Genomic DNA, 23340 nt, shown 5'->3' with positions numbered 1-23340 from the left:
TGGAAAGGAACTGAACATGAAATATATGTATTCATAAGGAGATTGAATCTCAACGAAGTTGGTATTTCTTTTAGAGGAAACTCTAATCCAAGTGAAATTGACTTTTTGGACCTTACGATATATGTATAATCGGGCAGCCTCAATACACAGACCTATAGAAAAGCAACGGAAGTAAACTTGCATCCTTTATGCCAGCAGTTGCCATCTTCAGAGTGTGATACATAACATACCTACTGGGGAGTTTATAAGGGCATGGTGCAATTGCGTGGAAACAAAGAAATTTTAGGAAAAATGTAACCTCCTAACCGATAGGTTTCAGGAAAGGGGGTACACGTCATAACGTATAAGTAAAGGCCAAGTGAAAGCACAAGGAATTGAAAGAGGTGAAACTTTACAACAGAGGACAAGTCAAACCTATACAGATATAAATAAAATTAACTTTATAAAGACATTTTGCAAGGATTACTACAAGATTAAGAATGTACGCCAAAAGCACTGGCACTTATTACATCTTGATAAGGATCTTACAAAGTATATAGAAGACAGACCCACTTTGATTTTCAAAAGGACTCAAACCTTGAAGAACTAATTAAGCCCTTCATATTTACAAACTGTAAATCGGAACTGCTACTGACATGGCTACAACCGGCGATAAATGGTTTTCAACAATGTGGCATGTGCACTATGTGCAAGTATGCACATGTGAGCACTTAGGAATTCATGGATTCAAGAAGAACAAAAATCTGAATTCAAGAGAATATCAACTGCAAATCTAAATATGTCCTCTATGCTGCAATATATGTATACAAGAAAATATACATAGGTAGCTCAATTTGAGAACTGATAATCAGAATCAGCAACACATTGCTAGCATTGGGAGTCAAGATCCCAAATTCCCATTGGCACATCCTTGGCAATCGTACACCAATTGCAGAGCAAATAAAACTTGGGATTCATTGGTTTAAGGAAGATTATCCTGGGAAAAAGAGGAGGAAATAAGGAACGTCTTTTGAGATAAATAGAGGCATGGACAATTTGTAAAATGCAAACCACTGAATTTGATCTAAATACGGACCACGAGAAGAGCTCATCTTTGTGACTGAACATCTCTTCAGGATCGTAAGAGTTAATTTTGTAAGGTAGAGGTTACTAAATATGCACTTGTAAAAATATGACAACCTAGAATTCTATTTCTACTTAAATGTATGTGAAGCCTGCTACTGTTGAAATGTGTTGTTTATATACTATATATATGTCAGAAAAGATTGTTTCCTCTGCAGTCTATGGAAAGCACTCCCCCAGTCAAACAGTATTACTCTAGGAAACCGGTGTTCAGTATCAAAAAATATTCTTTATTAGTTAAAAATGCGCAGCATATGGCTCATAAAAATCCACTAACATCGTGGTTCTCCCAAAACATGTGGCCCTTGCATGGCAGAGTTTACACGTTTCTCGATTTCCCCACCGCTTGATCACAACAGTTGATCCATGTTACCAAACATTTAAAATGGCTCATGTGGCATGGTTTTAGGCATAGAAAGAGGTACTTTCATGTGGTGACCGATTGTCGGCCATCTCTAAATAGGCAAAGCCCAAACATAGACATAAAAGAGGGACTAATTACTCACAATTGCATCTATTTGCCCAATTGTCTACCGTCTTTATCCATGAAACCTCTGATGTGGTTATAATTTTCATTGATTGCTCCTGACATGTACAATAGTTGCTTAGTGCTTGTACAATTAATTAATGGTGAAATGCATTGTACAGGAATACATGAAAAGCAATATGTTACCATTAATATTGCTTCATGCTTGTTGCTTGTAGCTCTCAGTAATATTGTCTGTAACATTTTGGTGTCTTTGCAGCTGAAATGCCTTTAACTTCATTTATAAAGTGAAATGCATAGTGCAATTCCAATAAAGTGCATAGTGCCTATAAAGTGCTGCATAATAATCTGCTTCCAGACATTCCTATGTATATACATTAAAGTGCATAGTGCTTCAAATGTTCCTATGTCCATAAGTTAAAGTGCCTTGTGCTAATAGCCAAAAGGCACAATCATATATAGATATATCATTTACACAAAAAAATCGATTTTTACTCTGATATAAATACTGGTAAAAAGCCTGCAACAGTACATATTAAAACAGATTTTAAAACAGAGGATCCACAGTTGGCAAACCAGTGGCCATGCTTGATTTCTTAGTTAAAGTACATAACAAAAATGAGAATTGTGTCCACACATCTCCTCGTCATAGCCTATTTACACCATACACACGTTAAAATTCGCAAAAAATAGTTAAAATGTCCACCATTAGTGTACTACTTTAAAAAATGAGCCCCCAACTGGGGTCCTAAAACACCAAAACACCAAAATTAGCACCATATTTTGTGACCCTTACTGAGACTAAAGAAGTTCTGACCAAATCACACCCTTAAGGAAACTAACCTAAGGAAATCAGGGGGGTAGTAAGTACAAGAAAAACAAATCATCAAAATTGTCCATACAGGATAGAAATATTATTAAATAAACTCCCAAACTAAAAGGGAGAACATGCATCCTTATGCACTAGAAAGAGAGAAAAAGCAGAAAAAGCAGAAAAAAACCCAGAGAAAACACATAAATAGAAGATAAATAGATTAATGATGCTCTTGACACGTAAATTCATTAGATATGTCAGCCTAAAAAGGTGTACATCTCTTCGTCTATATTATGCCCTTTAGGGTACTTACTCTCAAAGTCTAAGATGCAACATGTCTCTTTCTGTCGGAGTTTCTTTTCTCTATCTCCGCCTCTTATATTTTGTTCGATTTTATGAATGCCAAAGAAATAAAAATCCTCCAGATTACAATGATGACAGTCATAGAAATGTTTGGCCATTGGATAATTCGGATCTTGATGTAAAATGGCCTTCACATGTTGCTGAATTCTTATTTTCAGTTTACATTTGATGCTGCCAATATACCATTTCTGGCATGTACATGCAAGTACATACACCACGTTCTCAGTCTCACATGTGATGTTGTCTGTAATCTTGATTGAGTCACCTAAAATCGGGTGTATGTAATCTGAACAATTATTGTCATATTTACAAATGTTACATCTTGTACATTTCCGGAAACCTGGCTTCTGTTTTGTCAGCCATGTCTCTTGTGCAGACCTTGTTTCTTGTGCTAGAAAGCTCTGAACCAGGGAGTCTTTGAGAGAGCAGTTGCGTCTGAGACTAATTTCTGGATAAGTTTTCAAAATAGGTGCACAGTCTTTGTCCACTTGTAAAATCTTCCAGTGTCTTTGTAGTATACGTTTGATTTCAGATGTTTCATTGTTGTAGGTCAGAATGAATCTTGTAGCATCATTGTCTTTCATGGGCTCATTTGCCAAGCAAGTTCCTGTCAACAGGTCAGATCTTTCTTTCTTCCTCACTTTTATGTAAGCTTTTGCAATGACCTTCTTTGGATAACATTGATTCTGAAAACCCTTTGCTGCAATTTTGCTGTCAGAATCATAGGCCTTCAAAGTTGAGCAATTCCTCCTGATTCTTATAAACTCACCATACGGAATGCTCCATATCAAGTTTTTAGAATGGCCGCTGGTTGCATGTAGAGGTGTATTGGTACCAGTTGGTTTCCTATGTATTTCCGTAGTGAATGTCTCATCCACAACTCGGAGATTCACATCCAAAAAGGTTAAGAAGGTTTTGCTATGTGTCTCTGTGAATCTCAGATTGTGGTCATTGTCATTCAAGAGCTTGACAAATGTTGTCCATGCTTTTTCCGACCCTTTCCATATTATGAAGAGGTCATCAATGTACCTGAGCCACAAGACGATGTTGTCAGTAGTTGTAAGATTTTTTTCTGTCCACACATCCGAAGCCTCCCACGCTCCCATGGTCAGATTTGCGTAGGATGGGGCAAACGTTGTGCCCATCGCTGTGCTTTGCACTTGTCTAAAATATTCATTGTAAAAAATGAGAATCTTATTCGTCAGGCACAAATCTATCATCTCAAGAATCATCTTCGTGTATTCTAAAAAAATTAGAGATCTTGTGTTCAGAAAGCTTCCACATGCCTTTTTCCCATATTCATGCTCTATGGATGTGTACAGGGAAACAACATCCATAGTGGCCATGATATAATTGGTTTGCCAGGACATATTTTCAATGTGTCTCAAGAAATCCATGGTGTCTTTGATATAAGATGGGAGAGAGGACACAAAAGGAAAAAGTGTTTCATCTATGTACTTAGACATATTTTCAAGGGCAGAGCCCATTAAAGAGACTATTGGTCTGCCTGGAGGTTTCTTAATATCCTTGTGGATTTTCGGAAGAAAGTATATTGTCGGAATCACTGAGTTTGTCGTCCTCAGGAATTTACAGTTATCCTCAGTAAGAATCCCTCTTTCTTCCCATATTGCAAGGAAGTCCCTTACTTTATTTTGTAGGGTTTTTGTTGGATTACCCCCCAATTGTTTCGTAGCATTTTCGATCATGCAATTGTTTGTAAGCACTCTTGATGTAGTCTTCTCTGTTCATCAGAACGATGTTTCGACCTTTATCCGAGGGCTTAATTATACAATTGCTGAGGGTCTGTAATTCTTTTACTGCCATTCTTTCCATAACTGTCAGGTTGTATTTGTATCTTACTTTCTTATTCTTGCGATACTGCTTGAGATCTTCGATGACCAATGTCTGGAAGGCTTCGATAATTTTCCTTAGATTGCTTACAGGGTTGAATTTGGACTTCGGTTTGAGTTTGCTTTTCGCTGTCCAATCAGTTCTAATGTCATAATCTCCAAGGTCCACTGCGTTGGTCACATTTGTGACATCTGAATGTGCCTCTCTCTCTAATTCAGCTAGGTCTGTTAGAGCTTCTAGATCCCTGATAGTTATTTCTGTTTTTCCGCCTTCTTTTGGTGTACGCCTACTAACACATTCTGTAGTGGCAAAAAACTTTTTTAAACGTAACTTGCGCACAAAGTGGTCAAAGTCGATACGGGTTGGCACTATTAATTAGAATTAAGGAAGACTTGTGGGCAGTGTGGAGCTTGGGATTACAATGAGCTTTCCCATAACATGGCCACGGGGATGCAGGGAAGCGATGATGTCACACACAAAATGCGTCTGAAATGGTTCCTGAGGTGTGCATTTGCATGCTGGATGCTTGAGGAGCCTCATTAGAGGAGAATCAGGTAAGCACTGAAGGGGATTTTGGCAAAGGGATGAGGCAATTACTATCAGGGGGTTTTACTATGCTCTTGGAGGAACCAAAACATAAAAAAACAACTTAATTATATAATGCAGTTTTCAAGGCACTCGGGCAGCCTATTTAATAAAAAAAAATAAGGATAATATGAATAGTGAATGTGTAATATGGTAGTGAAAAGAAGTAACCAGGGGGGGATTAAGGTGTAGCGTTACCTTTTTAGGTCAGCTAAAATAATTAAATAATATATAGATAGAGATTCTCTTAATCAAATAGGTAGATAAACTTGAATTTATTTTACAGGACCTAGGATAATATCCCTGATATAGGAGTTGGAAGAATGATCCTTTCCGAACTATTTTAAGTATAAGGAATTACAAGGAAATTTAAAGGATGATGGTGGTGGGTAGTAGTCTCTATAGGGCCATTGATAAAGTTTTTACATTGGTGATGAAGGTCACATTGAAAGGGTGCATATTTTGGAGTACATGAATAAATCTAATGAATGCGAAGTTAATTTGAATTTTAAACTCTCTTGGAATAAAGTGATATGAGTTGACTCACTCAGGGAAGTCACCTGGGGAATCTCTTGACATAACAAATTTAAATAAGTAACAATGAAATTATATGATATGATATGGCATGTATAATGCGCCTATACACAAGTGTTTCAAGGAGCGATGAGGCAAGGGACGGGGGACAGAGGGAAGACAGACAGCAATCCTACTAGGCCAGGTGTCTTTCAGATCGCGCAAGTGGATGGGAAGGGGGGAACGGGGAAGGGGGAAAGTGCAGGGGAGAGGGGTTGGGGAAAGTGCAGTACATGGGATAAAAGAATAATAACAATAAGTAAAGTACTGCCAGCTGGTGGCAAGTGCAAGGGTAAGTGCAGACATCAGGTATCAAGTGCTGGTAATGGGACTGTGGGGATACAGAGACAGTCACGAGAGCAGGGGTTGCCAGGAAGGCAGTGCAGGTGTGCGACTGGCGGTGGAGGGGACCTGGGCCCGGGATCAGAGGGTGACCAGGAAACCGGTGCAGTTTCAGCCAGGGATTCAGTGCAGGTGTGCGACTGGCGATGGAGGGGACCTGTAGTAAACATAAGAATGCTATTGCTATGTGTATCGCTACACCAACACCAAATACTTTAGACATTTGTAAATGTAAAATTATTTTTTAATCAAAAGAACAATGTTATTAATGATGTATGGTACTGTCTCTCTCATCCTACCAATCCTACCGAACACCAATTCCTTTTTCTCTGTCCACATAACCAATAATGTGTACATACATGTAATGAATGTAATTGATACAGAATATGATTTATTCACATGAGTTATAAAAGTGTAACAATATCGAGCCCAGTTTTGAAAAAGGCCTAAGTGGCTGAAACAGGTTTCAACACAAATGGGCACTCAATTAATTCATGAATACATTGCAAATCATGAACACAAATTGGTTTCGGAAAACAATTTTTTGAATGCCTGGTGCATTCTAAGAGTACTCATTTTAGAAAACTTAAATCAAACTTAAGGAAAGGGTGTGTCTTATAGTACTCAGTGGATGCGACAAACTCAACTATTTCTTGATCAAAAGATCTTTGTCGCAGGTAGATAGCCCTCACACCTAACCTTTGCTGTGAATTGTAAGACTAATAGTGGTTTGGCTATGAGATGGCAACAGTGTGCCTGCATTTGACCAATATTGCCTGCATCTCAATGGCCATTTTAATTGGCTCATTATGTAATTCTGAGTCAGTCAAGATTTTATTTATAATCGGCAAAGCATTCCAAGGGAGCAACCCTGGACCATACCATCTGACACAAAAACTCCTGAATGGTTTTCTTTGTTAAATTACTATGGGCCATGTGTGAAGGGATATCCTTTTGGATGCAAAACCCAAGATTTTTGAACAGCCTCAAGCCACTGCTTCAATTTCAACATTATTACCATAACGTCAGGAAGGAAAAGAATACTTTATGGTACAGCAAAATTTTGCTACTAGGTATACAGCAGAATTGCTATACCAACTTTGTCATGGCAACAGGGATCAGACCCTGACAGCCAAAGATAAATCAAAAACAGCTTGGGCTAAATGGTTGACAAAGAAACAGCACCATGATGTGCACCTATTTGCCAGTAGGAGGAGGATGCATGTTTTATAGCCAAACACATTTTTGACAACCTTAGAATCTGAGGTATGATAGTGCACTAGAGCAGCTTCAAGGTGGCATTCCGTGATATTGTTTGTACAAGGGAGCAGCCTCTTCACTACTGAGACCATTCAGTCATGTTACCAGATGCTGTACAGTGATCTGTGTTTTGAGGAATTTCCTGCATGAGGTTTGCTTGAGAGTACTAGTCAGAAAGTAAGAACACCTGAGGTCATATTCAACACTGACTCTGTTAATTCCATGCCAAAGACTCTAATTTGAAAGCTAAATATGTTAAAAAGGGTAGTCAATCTGCCATAACTGGTCCACCAACGAGTGCTCAATAAAACCTTTGGGATGGTCATTCTAGAAGACTGTGATATCACGTACAAAGGAATATAAAATACTAAGATCAATAGCTAGAGGCTGTTAGAAACATCGAAAAAAGGAAGTTTGGACTAAGAATGGATTTAAGTGTACTTGCTCTTGTGTAGATCATACGTGGATTTTCACCTACAAAGTTACAAATGTGATTTTCCATTTTCAATAGATGCCAATGTTTCCTAAGTACTTTTTGAATTCTGCGGTGGTCAGAACAGTATCGAGTAATAAAACTTATTGCCATGCCCACCTCTGAGGTACTCTTAGGTTGGTGCTCAAGGGTATCTTGTTTCATTCTTTTGGATTTCTTGTATGCCCTTGTTATGGATTTGTTAGACTAACCCCTGTTTCTGAATCGTTGTTTTAAAAGCGTACACTCATCTTCAAATTTGTCATCACATTGGCAGTTACGTCGTGCTCTGGTGTATTCTCCCAATGACATGTTAAAAATGGTTGAGTTTGAATGACAGCTACTGGCATGTAATGTTGAATTGACTTTGGTTGGTTTTCTAAAGGTCCATGCCTGTAGCTGATCACCAACAGAATGTATTTTTAAGTCTAAAAAGTTGATTGACTTTTGATCACAATACCCTGTAAATTGTATATCAAAACCATTAAGATTGAGGTCTATCACAAAATTCTGAAAATCATCTGTGCTTCCATCAATGATACAAAAAATATCATCTATGTAGCGTGTCCACATCTTAATTTTGGTCCTTTAAAAGAGTTCCGGGTAAACTGCTTTATCTTCTAGCATGCCCATGAAAAGGTTTGCTAGTGCTGGGGCAAATTTCACGCCCATTGCCACCCCTTTGGTTTGTTGATAAAGTTGGTTATCGAAGGTAAAGATAATAAGGTCCAAAGTGAGCTGTAGCATTTCTTTGATCATTTGTAGATGGTTGTAAAAAAAAGCCGATTCATGTCTGAATGTGTAGTCAATTGTTGTCATAGCCCATTGATATTGAATGGAGGTATATAGTGCCTTCACAAGAGAGTGGCCAATAGGAAGGTTTTGTGCCAAGTGAAATTTTGTAATTTCTGTATTAGGATTGTTGAGTCCCGTAGGTATGAAAACAAAAGACTGGCCCTCGGTTTAAGGATGTGATCAAGGTATTCCGCAATGTTCTCAGTCACCCAACCAATGCCACTCATGATTGGGTGACCCTCTGGTATCTTGTCATAATTCTTGTGGATCTTGGGCAAGAAATACATTGTTGGAGTTACAGGTTGCTTGATGCAAAGAAAGGCACGTTCTTCATCAGTAATCAAGCCTTTTCTGTGCCACATCAAAATATAGGTTTCAACTTACGTACTGATATAGATATATAGTCATCTAAACTTCGGATATAGCAATCGGGGGTTGTCAGATGTAGAAACGCAATTTTCAAGTAGTCCTCCCGATTCCTTACAACAATGTTCCCCCCCTTATCTGCCTCCTTGATCATTATTCGAGTATCTGTTTTCAAAGCTTGAAGAGCCGCTTTTTCTCCTGCTGTCAGATTGTTATTCGTTCTCTTATATTTGGTACTGCCTTGGTTCAATTTATAGAAATCACGTGAGACTGCTTGGTAGAATGTGTCAATAAGGTTGTCAGGTGCCAATTGCGGCACAAATTTGGATTTCACTTTAAGCTCTTTCGTTGTCATTGTATCTGAGTGAATTTTCAGGTCATCCAACAAGTGAAGCATTTGATATTGATCATCCTCAACGAGTGACCGAATTAGGAAGGTATCCTCAATATCTTAAATTGACATGTCACTGATTGGTATGTCTAGTTTCTTTGGTTCAAAATCCCCTGGTGCTTTGGTTGCGAAAAATTTCTTTAGTTTAAGTTTCCTGATAAATTTGAACAAATCTAAATGGATATCCACTTGACTGAAGCTACTTGACGGTGCAAAAGACAAACCCTTGTTCAAAAGAGATCTTTCATTGGGAGAGATATCCCTGTCAGACAAGTTAAGAACTAGATCTTCTTTTATTTGATATTGCTCATTTCCTTGGGACTGGCTCTTGTGAGTTTCTTGTTTTTCTGTGATGCATCTCCATTGTCCTTGTTTTCTACCCCCCCCTCCTTCCTCTCCTCCTTGGACTGGAGACAGAGCATTGTTGTCTGTGGGCAGTTGAAAACGGACTGTTTTCTGTGTGAAATTACGGTTGCCCTTCTTATAACGTTTGATCTGATTAATATAGCCACCTGGTTCCTGTGATCTTGAACCTGAACTTTCTTGATTATCAGTTTCAGAGTCAGCATCCGAGCTAGCTGACGAGGTATTATGAGTTGAGTTTCTTGACGATGGTCTGAGACTCGAGTCATATTTAGTTTGAAATGTATATACACAATCTTCTTTATAATCACGTTCATCTCTGGAACATTTCCTCAGTTTCCTAATTTGGACCTCATCCTGATATATTTGTAAGATTTCATACATCTTTTCAAAGTTTTTTGCTTTTGTAGCTTCATTAGACTTCAAGTCCGCAATTTCTTTTTTGGTGGCTTCAATCCCATCCAGTGCTCTTTGGTGTTCTCTAGTCGCATGCTCGATCGATAGGTCTATCATTTTCATTGAGCTATTGCTCAAATTAGCCTCCCATCCTTCAGCTAGGTCTTTATCCAAGTCATTATTGAAATTAGGAAAAATGAGGATCCTAAGGCCTCTCGGCACTCTATCATTTGCTACATAGTTTTCAAGAGAAACTTTCTCCCAATACTTATCTATTTCTTTCTTGGAAAGTCTTTCCAGTTTAATACATTTGGATCGTAGATCTTGTTTATTGCCAAGATTCACAAAAGCATGTGTCAAAGATTTGGGTTTTAGAAAATGTGGCACATGTCCTCAATGCAAATATGCTCATGTCCCCACTACGGAGTTTCAAGATACCAATGGAAAGCAATGGACTATTAAACAGAGTATTAATTGCAAAACAAAATTTGTCGTGTACTGCATCATCTGTGTCTGCAACAAAATATACATTGGCAGTACAAAAAGATCTCTAAGAATTCGGATACGTGAATATTTGTCTAAAATTGGCAGCCAGGACCCATCCATACCATTAGCGGCACATTGGCAAACTGCGCACCAATTACATAATAAATCAGATATTCGTTTTATTGGGTTGCACCAGGTCATTTTGAACAAAAGGGGTGAGGATAGGTTGAAAACTTTGAGAAGAGCTGATGGATGACAGAACAATATGTTTTTTCAACTCTACAACCACAGGCCTCAACAGTGACAATGAAATGATCTCTTTTTTGTAATGTTGGTCAATTGTTACACAGCTACCATCTCTGCATACATCTCTTTAATACCTTTTGTGTTTCAATCCTTACTAAGATCCAAGTTATCTCATAGAGGAATTTCCACTTTTTTCTGAAGCCTAGTTTTCGGTTAGTAATTTGACACCCATATTGTCTTTCTATACATACTTGTATGATCACATGTAATTATTCTCCCTGTTATGTTAACATGTTGACACACTTGAATGACTCTATACAGTCACTCTCTTTATTCTGCTCATATTATCCGGTTAATCAATTTAAATATGAGTGAAAGATTATCCTTTTAAATTGATAATTATATTAAATGTACGTAGAGAACATTCTTTTCTTTCGTGCGTTCGGACCGATCTTGCATATGGTGGCCGTCATCTCTAAATTGAAGGTAACCCAGTATGGGGGCCGTACTCGAACGCCTCTGGTAACATTTCGGCACTTTTTGATTGACTTCATGCAATCATTTTTTGTATTTTTGTTAACATCACAGCGCCAACTTATACAAGTTAGCTTGGCTGAGCACACACGAGATTTATAGTCAATGTGCGCTGAGGACACTTTATCTTTCGTACATTCGGACCGCTCTTACATATGGCGGCCGTCATCTCCAATATGGAGGAAACCTTTTCACGGCAGACGTATTCGAACGCTTGATGACACGCAGTATCGCGTGACAACGGTGGACGCGTTGCCATGGACAGCGTCTTAGCTATAGTTGTTAAAATGGCATACATTGGCCATTTTCCTTTCCTTGCCAATGCGTGTGACTGTCTTTGCCCGCTGATCTAAGGTAAGCTACTAGTAGCCTTGTTGTTTGGAATTGGATATTAACGAAGACCTTAAGGAGAAATGGCAACTTTTTTTGTCGCGCCAGCTTCTTAATTTGGTCTAAAGGGATCTTGGTTCCATTTCATTTTTTGGTTTATTTCGCATTTACACGTTTAACGTGCAATACGCTTTTCTCGGGTGTATCACAACCACAGCGCACATACACTTCTGAAACCTCTGAGATTTAACTGAGACAGTGCATTATGATATTTGCAAGGTACTCACACGTAATCAAGGATTAGTAGATACAACGTCCTTTTGCAAAATAATGAGCGCTTTCTTTTACTATAGTGATACCTGAATTCAAGTTTATTTATTTGCAGATTTAGTTGTGGGGATCTGACCCCGTTACTACCACATTGACATTTAGTCTTTCGGATTGTCTAATCGAAATTTGGGTAAGCACAATTAATTACATTTTCTTTGGAGTTGATTTCTCCTGACATGTACAATATTTGCTTAGTGCTTGTACAATTAATTAATGGTGAAATGCATTGTACAGGAATACATGAAAAGCAATATGTTACCATTAATATTGCTTCATGCTTGTTGCTTGTAGCTCTCAGTAATATTGTCTGTAACATTTTGGTGTCTTTGCAGCTGAAATGCCTTTAACTTCATTTATAAAGTGAAATGCATAGTGCAATTCCAATAAAGTGCATAGTGCCTATAAAGTGCTGCATAATAATCTGCTTCCAGACATTCCTATGTATATACATTAAAGCGCATAGTGCTTCAAATGTTCCTATGTCCATAAGTTAAAGTGCCTTGTGCTAATAGCCAAAAGGCACAATCATATATAGATATATCATTTACACAAAAAAAATCGATTTTTACTCTGATATAAATACTGGTAAATACTGATAATTCAGCTAGGTCTGTTAGAGCTTCTAGATCCCTGATAGTTATTTCTGTTTTTCCGCCTTCTTTTGGTGTACGCCTACTAACACATTCTGTAGTGGCAAAAAACTTTTTTAAACGTAACTTGCGCACAAAGTGGTCAAAGTCGATACGGGTTGGCACTATTAATTAGAATTAAGGAAGACTAGTGGGCAGTGTGGAGCTTGGGATTACAATGAGTTTTCCCATAACATGGCCACGGGGATGCAGGGAAGCGATGATGTCAAACACAAAATGCGTCTGAAATGGTTCCTGAGGTGTGCATTTGCATGCTGGATGCTTGAGGAGCCTCATTAGAGGAGAATCAGGTAAGCACTGAAGGGGATTTTGGCAAAGGGATGAGGTAATTACTATCAGGGGGTTTTACTATGCTCTTGGAGGAACCAAAACATAAAAAAACAACTTAATTATATAATGCAGTTTTCAAGGCACTCGGGCAGCCTATTTAAAAAAAAAAATAAGGATAATATGAATAGTGAATGTGTAATATGGTAGTGAAAAGAAGTAACCAGGGGGGGATTAAGGTGTAGCGTTACCTTTTTAGGTCAGCTAAAATAATTAAATAATATATAGATAGAGATTCTCTTAATCAAATAGGTAGATAAAACTTGAATTTATTTTACAGGACCTAGGATAATATCCCTGATATAGGAGTTGGAAGAATGATCCTTTCCGAACTATTTTAAGTATAAGGAATTACAAGGAAATTTAAAGGATGATGGTGGTGGGTAGTAGTCTCTATAGGGCCATTGATAAAGTTTTTACATTGGTGATGAAGGTCACATTGAAAGGGTGCATATTTTGGAGTACATGAATAAATCTAATGAATGCGAAGTTAATTTGAATTTTAAACTCTCTTGGAATAAAGTGATATGAGTTGACTCACTCAGGGAAGTCACCTGGGGAATCTATTGACATAACAAATTTAAATAAGTAACAATGAAATTATATGATATGATATGGCATGTATAATGCGCCTATACACAAGTGTTTCAAAGAGCGATGAGGCAAGGGACGGGGGACAGAGGGAAGACAGACAGCAATCCTACTAGGCCAGGTGTCTTTCAGATCGCGCAAGTGGATGGGAAGGGGGGAACGGGGAAGGGGGAAAGTGCAGGGGAGAGGGGGTGGGGAAAGTGCAGTACATGGGATAAAAGAATAATAACAATAAGTAAAGTACTGCCAGCTGGTGGCAAGTGCAAGGGTAAGTGCAGACATCAGGTATCAAGTGCTGGTAATGGGACTGTGGGGATACAGAGACAGTCACGAGAGCAGGGGTTGCCAGGAAGGCAGTGCAGGTGTGCGACTGGCGGTGGAGGGGACCTGGGCCCGGGATCAGAGGGTGACCAGGAAACCGGTGCAGTTTCAGCCAGGGATTCAGTGCAGGTGTGCGACTGGCGATGGAGGGGACCTGTAGTAAACATAAGAATGCTATTGCTATGTGTATCGCTACACCAACACCAAATACTTTAGACATTTGTAAATGTAAAATTATTTTTTAATCAAAAGAACAATGTTATTAATGATGTATGGTACTGTCTCTCTCATCCTACCAATCCTACCGAACACCAATTCCTTTTTCTCTGTCCACATAACCAATAATGTGTACATACATGTAATGAATGTAATTGATACAGAATATGATTTATTCACATGAGTTATAAAAGTGTAACAATATCGAGCCCAGTTTTGAAAAAGGCCTAAGTGGCTGAAACAGGTTTCAACACAAATGGGCACTCAATTAATTCATGAATACATTGCAAATCATGAACACAAATTGGTTTCGGAAAACAATTTTTTGAATGCCTGGTGCATTCTAAGAGTACTCATTTTAGAAAACTTAAATCAAACTTAAGGAAAGGGTGTGTCTTATAGTACTCAGTGGATGCGACAAACTCAACTATTTCTTGATCAAAAGATCTTTGTCGCAGGTACATAGCCCTCACACCTAACCTTTGCTGTGAATTGTAAGACTAATAGTGGTTTGGCTGTGAGATGGCAACAGTGTGCCTGCATTTGACCAATATTGCCTGCATCTCAATGGCCATTTTAATTGGCTCATTATGTAATTCTGAGTCAGTCAAGATTTTATTTATAATCGGCAAAGCATTCCAAGGGAGCAACCCTGGACCATACCATCTGACACAAAAACTCCTGAATGGTTTTCTTTGTTAAATTACTATGGGCCATGTGTGAAGGGATATCCTTTTGGATGCAAAACCCAAGATTTTTGAACAGCCTCAAGCCACTGCTTCAATTTCAACATTATTACCATAACGTCAGGAAGGAAAAGAATACTTTATGGTACAGCAAAATTTTGCTACTAGGTATACAGCAGAATTGCTATACCAACTTTGTCATGGCAACAGGGATCAGACCCTGACAGCCAAAGATAAATCAAAAACAGCTTGGGCTAAATGGTTGACAAAGAAACAGCACCATGATGTGCACCTATTTGCCAGTAGGAGGAGGATGCATGTTTTATAGCCAAACACATTTTTGACAACCTTAGAATCTGAGGTATGATAGTGCACTAGAGCAGCTTCAAGGTGGCATTCCGTGATATTGTTTGTACAAGGGAGCAGCCTCTTCACTACTGAGAGCATTCAGTCATGTTACCAGATGCTGTACAGTGATCTGTGTTTTGAGGAATTTCCTGCATGAGGTTTGCTTGAGAGTACTAGTCAGAAAGTAAGAACACCTGAGGTCATATTCAACACTGACTCTGTTAATTCCATGCCAAAGACTCTAATTTGAAAGCTAAATATGTTAGAAAGGGTAGTCAATCTGCCATAACTGGTCCACCAACGAGTGCTCAATAAAACCTTTGGGATGGTCATTCTAGAAGACTGTGATATCACGTACAAAGGAATATAAAATACAAAGATCAATAGCTAGAGGCTGTTAGAAACATCGAAAAAAGGAAGTTTGGACTAAGAATGGATTTAAGTGTACTTGCTCTTGTGTAGATCATACGTGGATTTTCACCTACAAAGTTACAAATGTGATTTTCCATTTTCAATAGATGCCAATGTTTCCTAAGTACTTTTTGAATTCTGCGGTGGTCAGAACAGTATCGAGTAATAAAACTTATTGCCATGCCCACCTCTGAGGTACTCTTAGGTTGGTGCTCAAGGGTATCTTGTTGTTTCATTCTTTTGGATTTCTTGTATGCCCTTGTTATGGATTTGTTAGACTAACCCCTGTTTCTGAATCGTTGTTGTAAAAGCGTACACTCATCTTCAAATTTGTCATCACATTGGCAGTTACGTCGTGCTCTGGTGTATTCTCCCAATGACATGTTAAAAATGGTTGAGTTTGAATGACAGCTACTGGCATGTAATGTTGAATTGACTTTGGCTGGTTTTCTAAAGGTCCATGCCTGTAGCTGATCACCAACAGAATGTATTTTTAAGTCTAAAAAGTTGATTGACTTTTGATCACAATACCCTGTAAATTGTATATCAAAACCATTAAGATTGAGGTCTATCACAAAATTCTGAAAATCATCTGTGCTTCCATCAATGATACAAAAAATATCATCTATGTAGAGTGTCCACATCTTAATTTTGGTCCTTTAAAAGAGTTCCGGGTAAACTGCTTTATCTTCTAGCATGCCCATGAAAAGGTTTGCTAGTGCTGGGGCAAATTTCACGCCCATTGGCACCCCTTTGGTTTGTTGATAAAGTTGGTTATCAAAGGTAAAGATAATAAGGTCCAAAGTGAGCTGTAGCATTTCTTTGATCATTTGTAGATGGTTGTAAAAAAAAGCCGATTCATGTCTGAATGTGTAGTCAATTGTTGTCATAGCCCATTGATATTGAATGGAGGTATATAGTGCCTTCACAAGAGAGTGGCCAATAGGAAGGTTTTGTGCCAAGTGAAATTTTGTAATTTCTGTATTAGGATTGTTGAGTCCCGTAGGTATGAAAACAAAAGACTGGCCCTCGGTTTAAGGATGTGATCAAGGTATTCCGCAATGTTCTCAGTCACCAAACCAATGCCACTCATGATTGGGTGACCCTCTGGTATCTTGTCATAATTCTTGTGGATCTTGGGCAAGAAATACATTGTTGGAGATACAGGTTGCTTGATGCAAAGAAAGGCATGTTCTTCATCAGTAATCAAGCCTTTTCTGTGCCACATCAAAATATAGGTTTCAACTTACGTACTGATATAGATTTATAGTCATCTAAACTTCGGATATAGCAATCGGGGGTTATCAGATGTAGAAACGCAATTTTCAAGTAGTCCTCCCGATTCCTTACAACAATGTTCCCCCCCTTATCTGCCTCCTTGATCATTATTCGAGTATCTGTTTTCAAAGCTTGAAGAGCCGCTTTTTCTGCTGCTGTCAGATTGTTATTCGTTCTCTTATATTTGGTACTGCCTTGGTTCAATTTATAGAAATCACGTGAGACTGCTTGGTAGAATGTGTCAATAAGGTTGTCAGGTGCCAATTGCGGCACAAATTTGGATTTCACTTTAAGCTCTTTCGTTGTCATTGTATCTGAGTGAATTTTCAGGTCATCCAACAAGTGAAGCATTTGATATTGATCATCCTCAACGAGTGACCGAATTAGGAAGGTATCCTCAATATCTTAAATTGACATGTCACTGATTGGTATGTCTAGTTTCTTTGGTTCAAAATCCCCTGGTGCTTTGGTTGCGAAAAATTTCTTTAGTTTAAGTTTCCTGATAAATTTGAACAAATCTAAATGGATATCCACTTGACTGAAGCTACTTGACGGTGCAAAAGGCAAACCCTTGTTCAAAAGAGATCTTTCATTGGGAGAGATATCCCTGTCAGACAAGTTAAGAACTAGATCTTCTTTTATTTGATATTGCTCATTTCCTTGGAACTGGCTCTTGTGAGTTTCTTGTTTTTCTGTGATGCATCTCCATTGTCCTTGTTTTCTACCCCCCCTCCTTCCTCTCCTCCTTGGACTGGAGACAGAGCATTGTTGTCTGTGGGCAGTTGAAAACGGACTGTTTTCTGCGTGAAATTACGGTTGCCCTTCTTATAACGTTTGATCTGATTAATATAGCCACCTGGTTCCTGTGATCTTGAACCTGAACTTTCTTGATTATCAGTTTCAGAGTCAGCATCCGAGCTAGCTGACGAGGTATTATGAGTTGAGTTTCTTGACGATGGTCTGAGACTCGAGTCATATTTAGTTTGAAATGTATATACACAATCTTCTTTATAATCACGTTCATCTCTGGAACATTTCCTCAGTTTCCTAATTTGGACCTCATCCTGATATATTTGTAAGATTTCATACATCTTTTCAAAGTTTTTTGCTTTTGTAGCTTCATTAGACTTCACGTCCGCAATTTCTTTTTTGGTGGCTTCAATCCCATCCAGTGCTCTTTGGTGTTCTCTAGTCGCATGCTCGATCGATAGGTCTATCATTTTCATTGAGCTATTGCTCAAATTAGCCTCCCAGCCTTCAGCTAGGTCTTTATCCAAGTCATTATTGAAATTAGGAAAAATGAGGATCCTAAGGCCTCTCGGCACTCTATCATTTGCTACATAGTTTTCAAGAGAAACTTTCTCCCAATACTTATCTATTTCTTTCTTGGAAAGTCTTTCCAGTTTAATACATTTGGATCGTAGATCTTGTTTATTGCCAAGATTCACAAAAGCATGTGTCAAAGATTTGGGTTTTAGAAAATGTGGCACATGTCCTCAATGCAAATATGCTCATGTCCCCACTACGGAGTTTCAAGATACCAATGGAAAGCAATGGACTATTAAACAGAGTATTAATTGCAAAACAAAATTTGTCGTGTACTGCATCATCTGTGTCTGCAACAAAATATACATTGGCAGTACAAAAAGATCTCTAAGAATTCGGATACGTGAATATTTGTCTAAAATTGGCAGCCAGGACCCATCCATACCATTAGCGGCACATTGGCAAACTGCGCACCAATTACATAATAAATCAGATATTCGTTTTATTGGGTTGCACCAGGTCATTTTGAACAAAAGGGGTGAGGATAGGTTGAAAACTTTGAGAAGAGCTGATGGATGACAGAACAATATGTTTTTTCAACTCTACAACCACAGGCCTCAACAGTGACAATGAAATGATCTCTTTTTTGTAATGTTGGTCAATTGTTACACAGCTACCATCTCTGCATACATCTCTTTAATACCTTTTGTGTTTCAATCCTTACTAAGATCCAAGTTATCTCATAGAGGAATTTCCACTTTTTTCTGAAGCCTAGTTTTCGGTTAGTAATTTGACACCCATATTGTCTTTCTATACATACTTGTATGATCACATGTAATTATTCTGCCTGTTATGTTAACATGTTGACACACTTGAATGACTCTATACAGTCACTCTCTTTATTCTGCTCATATTATCCGGTTAATCAATTTAAATATGAGTGAAAGATTATCCTTTTAAATTGATAATTATATTAAATGTACGTAGAGAACATTCTTTTCTTTCGTGCGTTCGGACCGATCTTGCATATGGCGGCCGTCATCTCTAAATTGAAGGTAACCCAGTATGGGGGCCGTACTCGAACGCCTCTGGTAACATTTCAGCACTTTTTGATTGACTTCATGCAATCATTTTTTGTATTTTTGTTAACATCACAGCGCCAACTTATACAAGTTAGCTTGGCTGAGCACACACGAGATTTATAGTCAATGTGCGCTGAGGACACTTTATCTTTCGTACATTCGGACCGCTCTTACATATGGCGGCCGTCATCTCCAATATGGAGGAAACCTTTTCACGGCAGACGTATTCGAACGCTTGATGACACGCAGTATCGCGTGACAACGGTGGACGCGTTGCCATGGACAGCGTCTTAGCTATAGTTGTTAAAATGGCGTACATTGGCCATTTTCCTTTCCTTGCCAATGCGTGTGACTGTCTTTGCCCGCTGATCTAAGGTAAGCTACTAGTAGCCTTGTTGTTTGGAATTGGATATTAACGAAGACCTTAAGGAGAAATGGCAACTTTTTTTGTCGCGCCAGCTTCTTAATTTGGTCTAAAGGGATCTTGGTTCCATTTCATTTTTTGGTTTATTTCGCATGTACACGTTTAACGTGCAATACGCTTTTCTCGGGTGTATCACAACCACAGCGCACATACACTTCTGAAACCTCTGAGATTTAACTGAGACAGTGCATTATGATATTTGCAAGGTACTCACACGTAATCAAGGATTAGTAGATACAACGTCCTTTTGCAAAATAATGAGCGCTTTCTTTTACTATAGTGATACCTGAATTCAAGTTTATTTATTTGCAGATTTAGTTGTGGGGATCTGACCCCGTTACTACCACATTGACATTTAGTCTTTCGGATTGTCTAATCGAAATTTGGGTAAGCACAATTAATTACATTTTCATTGGAGTTGTTATTTGGAATAATTGCTCTTATTTATGTAAGTTGCACTTACTCAATAATCACTAAACTTCCTTTTGTTTTCTCCTCCTTTTCTCATCTTTTTTGCACTGTCCCCATATTGTTTTGTGCTATGTTCTTGGTTGTTTTTTGATACAATGTACTTATTATTATTATATATGGTGAAATATTTCTCTATACCTTTGCATCCGCCCCCTCACCAACCCTTGTTTCTCTGTCTATCTATCGATCTCATTATCTGTCAATGCCAACCATGGCTTAATGTTTCAATAACTGCATTTTCTTTGTCATGTTATGTTTTCATTGATACTGTTGTCACAAAATCTCTGATATGTTTCATTATTTATTGTGTTTGATGTCAAACCAGCCCAGATCTGAAAAAGGCTCTGAGCGAGCCGAAACATGTTATCATTCATGGGCTTATAACACAATTAAATGGCTGTTAGAAACATGTGTTCAGCATTGTTAAAGACCTGGAATAAGAACTGATTGTCAAAACCCAGAAAGAACTCTACTGACAAATGTGCAGACCCAGAAGAATTACCTCATTTTTATCTCTACCAACAAGACATCGCTTTGAAAACTATGGATGGTTGAAGCCATTCAGATTTCTTGCAAACCTCTGGGATTTTAATATATTCAAATGTAACACCCTGCTGGGAGCTGAAACGCAAACTGAATGAAAAAATGCAAACAAGTGGCTTGAGTAGATAGAGTACCTGTTGTCTCCTTTCAGTTCAAACATGTAAGTAATGCATTTTCAGTCTTGTGTTTATTTAAAATATATTTGTTTCCATTCTTGTTTTATTCTATTTGATAAGACATCATTTTGATATAAGTCTTTATTAATGTTGAATCACATCATTGGCGATTAAAAATACTTCAAGGCAAACATGTGTTGTATCAATTTTAAATCCTCTCATTAGAAAGCTCAGTTGGGGGTTTAAACATTTAAAGTGATTCTAACCACACCTTCAGACAAAAACTTTTAGGTACAACCATCAATTCCTTAAGACAGGCAGGGGCATTAAAGCCAACAAGCTATAACAAACAGATTTAGGGAACACCTCTACAGATGATTTCTCAGTAAAAAGGAATAGTTTGACACCATCAACCCTCATTCACGTTGCTTGTCATTGTACCAGTCTTGAAGCTAAACAGTCAATCTATCAATCAATCAACATACCGTCTTTTTGTTATGGAAAGGTTGAGCATGAACATAAGATTATAAAGACATACCCAACCTCACAGGCTCAACTAATTGAAAGGTGGCACACAAATTAATTCATTTAGAATAAAACATTTGTAAATACACAAATACAAAGTAAAATGACCACATCAAACAATAAAATAATAAAAAATAGTTTAAGTGGCCTTTAATTAATTGCTCAAAGTTATAATTAGATGGGCAATATTACTTAAGCAATAAGCCCGGAGCTGCGGGGGCATTACCGAGACAGCTAATGCCCAAGGGCCCATAGTTAACAAAGGCCACTGCAGCGTTTTGGAACAGATTTTTTTTATAAATAACTAAGAAAATGGCCACCAGGGAAGGGAAAACAGAGTCCATTTTCCCTTTCCATGGCGGCCATCTGGAATGGACGCACTGGGAACAGAAGTGTTCACTCCCAAAAATGGAGAAATGAGAAGGTAAGTGGGGTTGGGAGGGCAGGGAGGGGATTGTTGGCAGGGGACAGAGGAGGAAAAAAAACACTTATCTGAATCCCCAGTGGCGGAGGATGGCAGCCACTAGCCGTGTGGAGGCACAAGCGGGGATGGCCCCATCTCGAGCCTCCTCATTGGCCTCCAGCCAGGAACAATGGCAAGGAATCCAGGCTGAGGGATTCCTGGTTGGGTAATTCCCCGGCGAGAGCCAATCAGAATGTGTGTTACATTCTGGTTGACCCTCCCCGGAAACTAATTAAGCAGTAAGCCCCGAGCCGCAGGGGCATTACTGAGTCAGGTAATGCCCCAGTGCCCATAGTTATAGGCCCGAGCAGAGTGAGGGCCTTAACAAACGCCATGGGGCATTACCTAACTTGGTAATGCCCGAGCGACGAGGGGCTTATTGCTATGAGTACCCCGGCCGACAAGACAGGGGTACTAATCAAATTTTTTCTGTTCAGAAACACAGACAAAAAAATGCCAAAGAAAATGTCCGCTGAGGAAGGGAAAACAGAGTCCATTTTCCCTTTCCATGGATGCCATCGGGAGCGGACGCGTGGGGAACAGAAGTGTTTCCAGCGTGTTCGCTCACGAAAAAGGAGAAATAAGAAGGTAAGTGGGGTTGGGAGGGCGTGGAGGGGATTTTTTGTAGGGGAGAGGGGAGAAAAAAATGCACTTACCTGAATCCCTGGGGGGGAGGATGGCAGCCTCCAGCTGTGTGGAGGGTTGAGCGGGAATGGCCCCGTTTTGAGCCGCCTCATTGGCTGAGGGACTGCCACGCCCCCTGCCGGGAACAATGGCAAGGAATCCAAGCAGAGGGATACCCGGTCTGGTAAAGCCCTGGCGAGGGCCAATCAGAATGGTTGGTACATTCTGATTGACCCTCGCCGGGTACTAATAACTATTTTCCTCGGATTCAAAGGGCATTAACAAAGTAATCAGAAGGGTTCATGCCACAGTGTGGTGAGAAATGAGCTGGAGATATACACAAGCAGGTCAACAGTGCACATACCTTCTGGATTTTAGAATTGGGTAGATAGTGAGTCGGCAAATGCATTGACATTTAGATCAAAATAGCAAAACATGCATTGGAGTTTCCTCAATATGAAGATTGAATAGACACAAACTGATAAGTTCTGTGGGGGGCAATCACTTTGCTAGCTTGCATCATATGGATTGTAAATTCAATTGTAATCTAATTAACCATATCCCTTGTGATGGTTCAAGTATCCATGTCAATTGCTGTTCAGTAGAATCAAACTTTGCTAGTGCAGTTTCTGCTCTTTTTTGCGTGACCTTTCTATTTTCCTCATATTAAATGAAGGTGAATGAATGTATGCTTTATTCCAGTTAAAAAACCTAAAAGCAAGAGAAACATACATAAAAAAAATAAAGATTTAAACACCAAAATGTATACAATTTGTCAATGACAAAATACACAATAAAATCAATTCATAGTCACATAGATAATTAACACATATACAAAATGAGAGAAACATTGAGAAAATAACATTGATTAAAGCTATGTATTATTTGGTTC

This window comes from Ambystoma mexicanum, chromosome 6p (genome assembly GCF_040938575.1).
Source record: "Ambystoma mexicanum isolate Mex_15411 chromosome 6p, UKY_AmexF1_1, whole genome shotgun sequence".
In the NCBI taxonomy this organism is placed as follows: Eukaryota; Metazoa; Chordata; class Amphibia; order Caudata; family Ambystomatidae; genus Ambystoma; species Ambystoma mexicanum.
Note: the sequence above shows the minus strand (reverse complement) of the source record.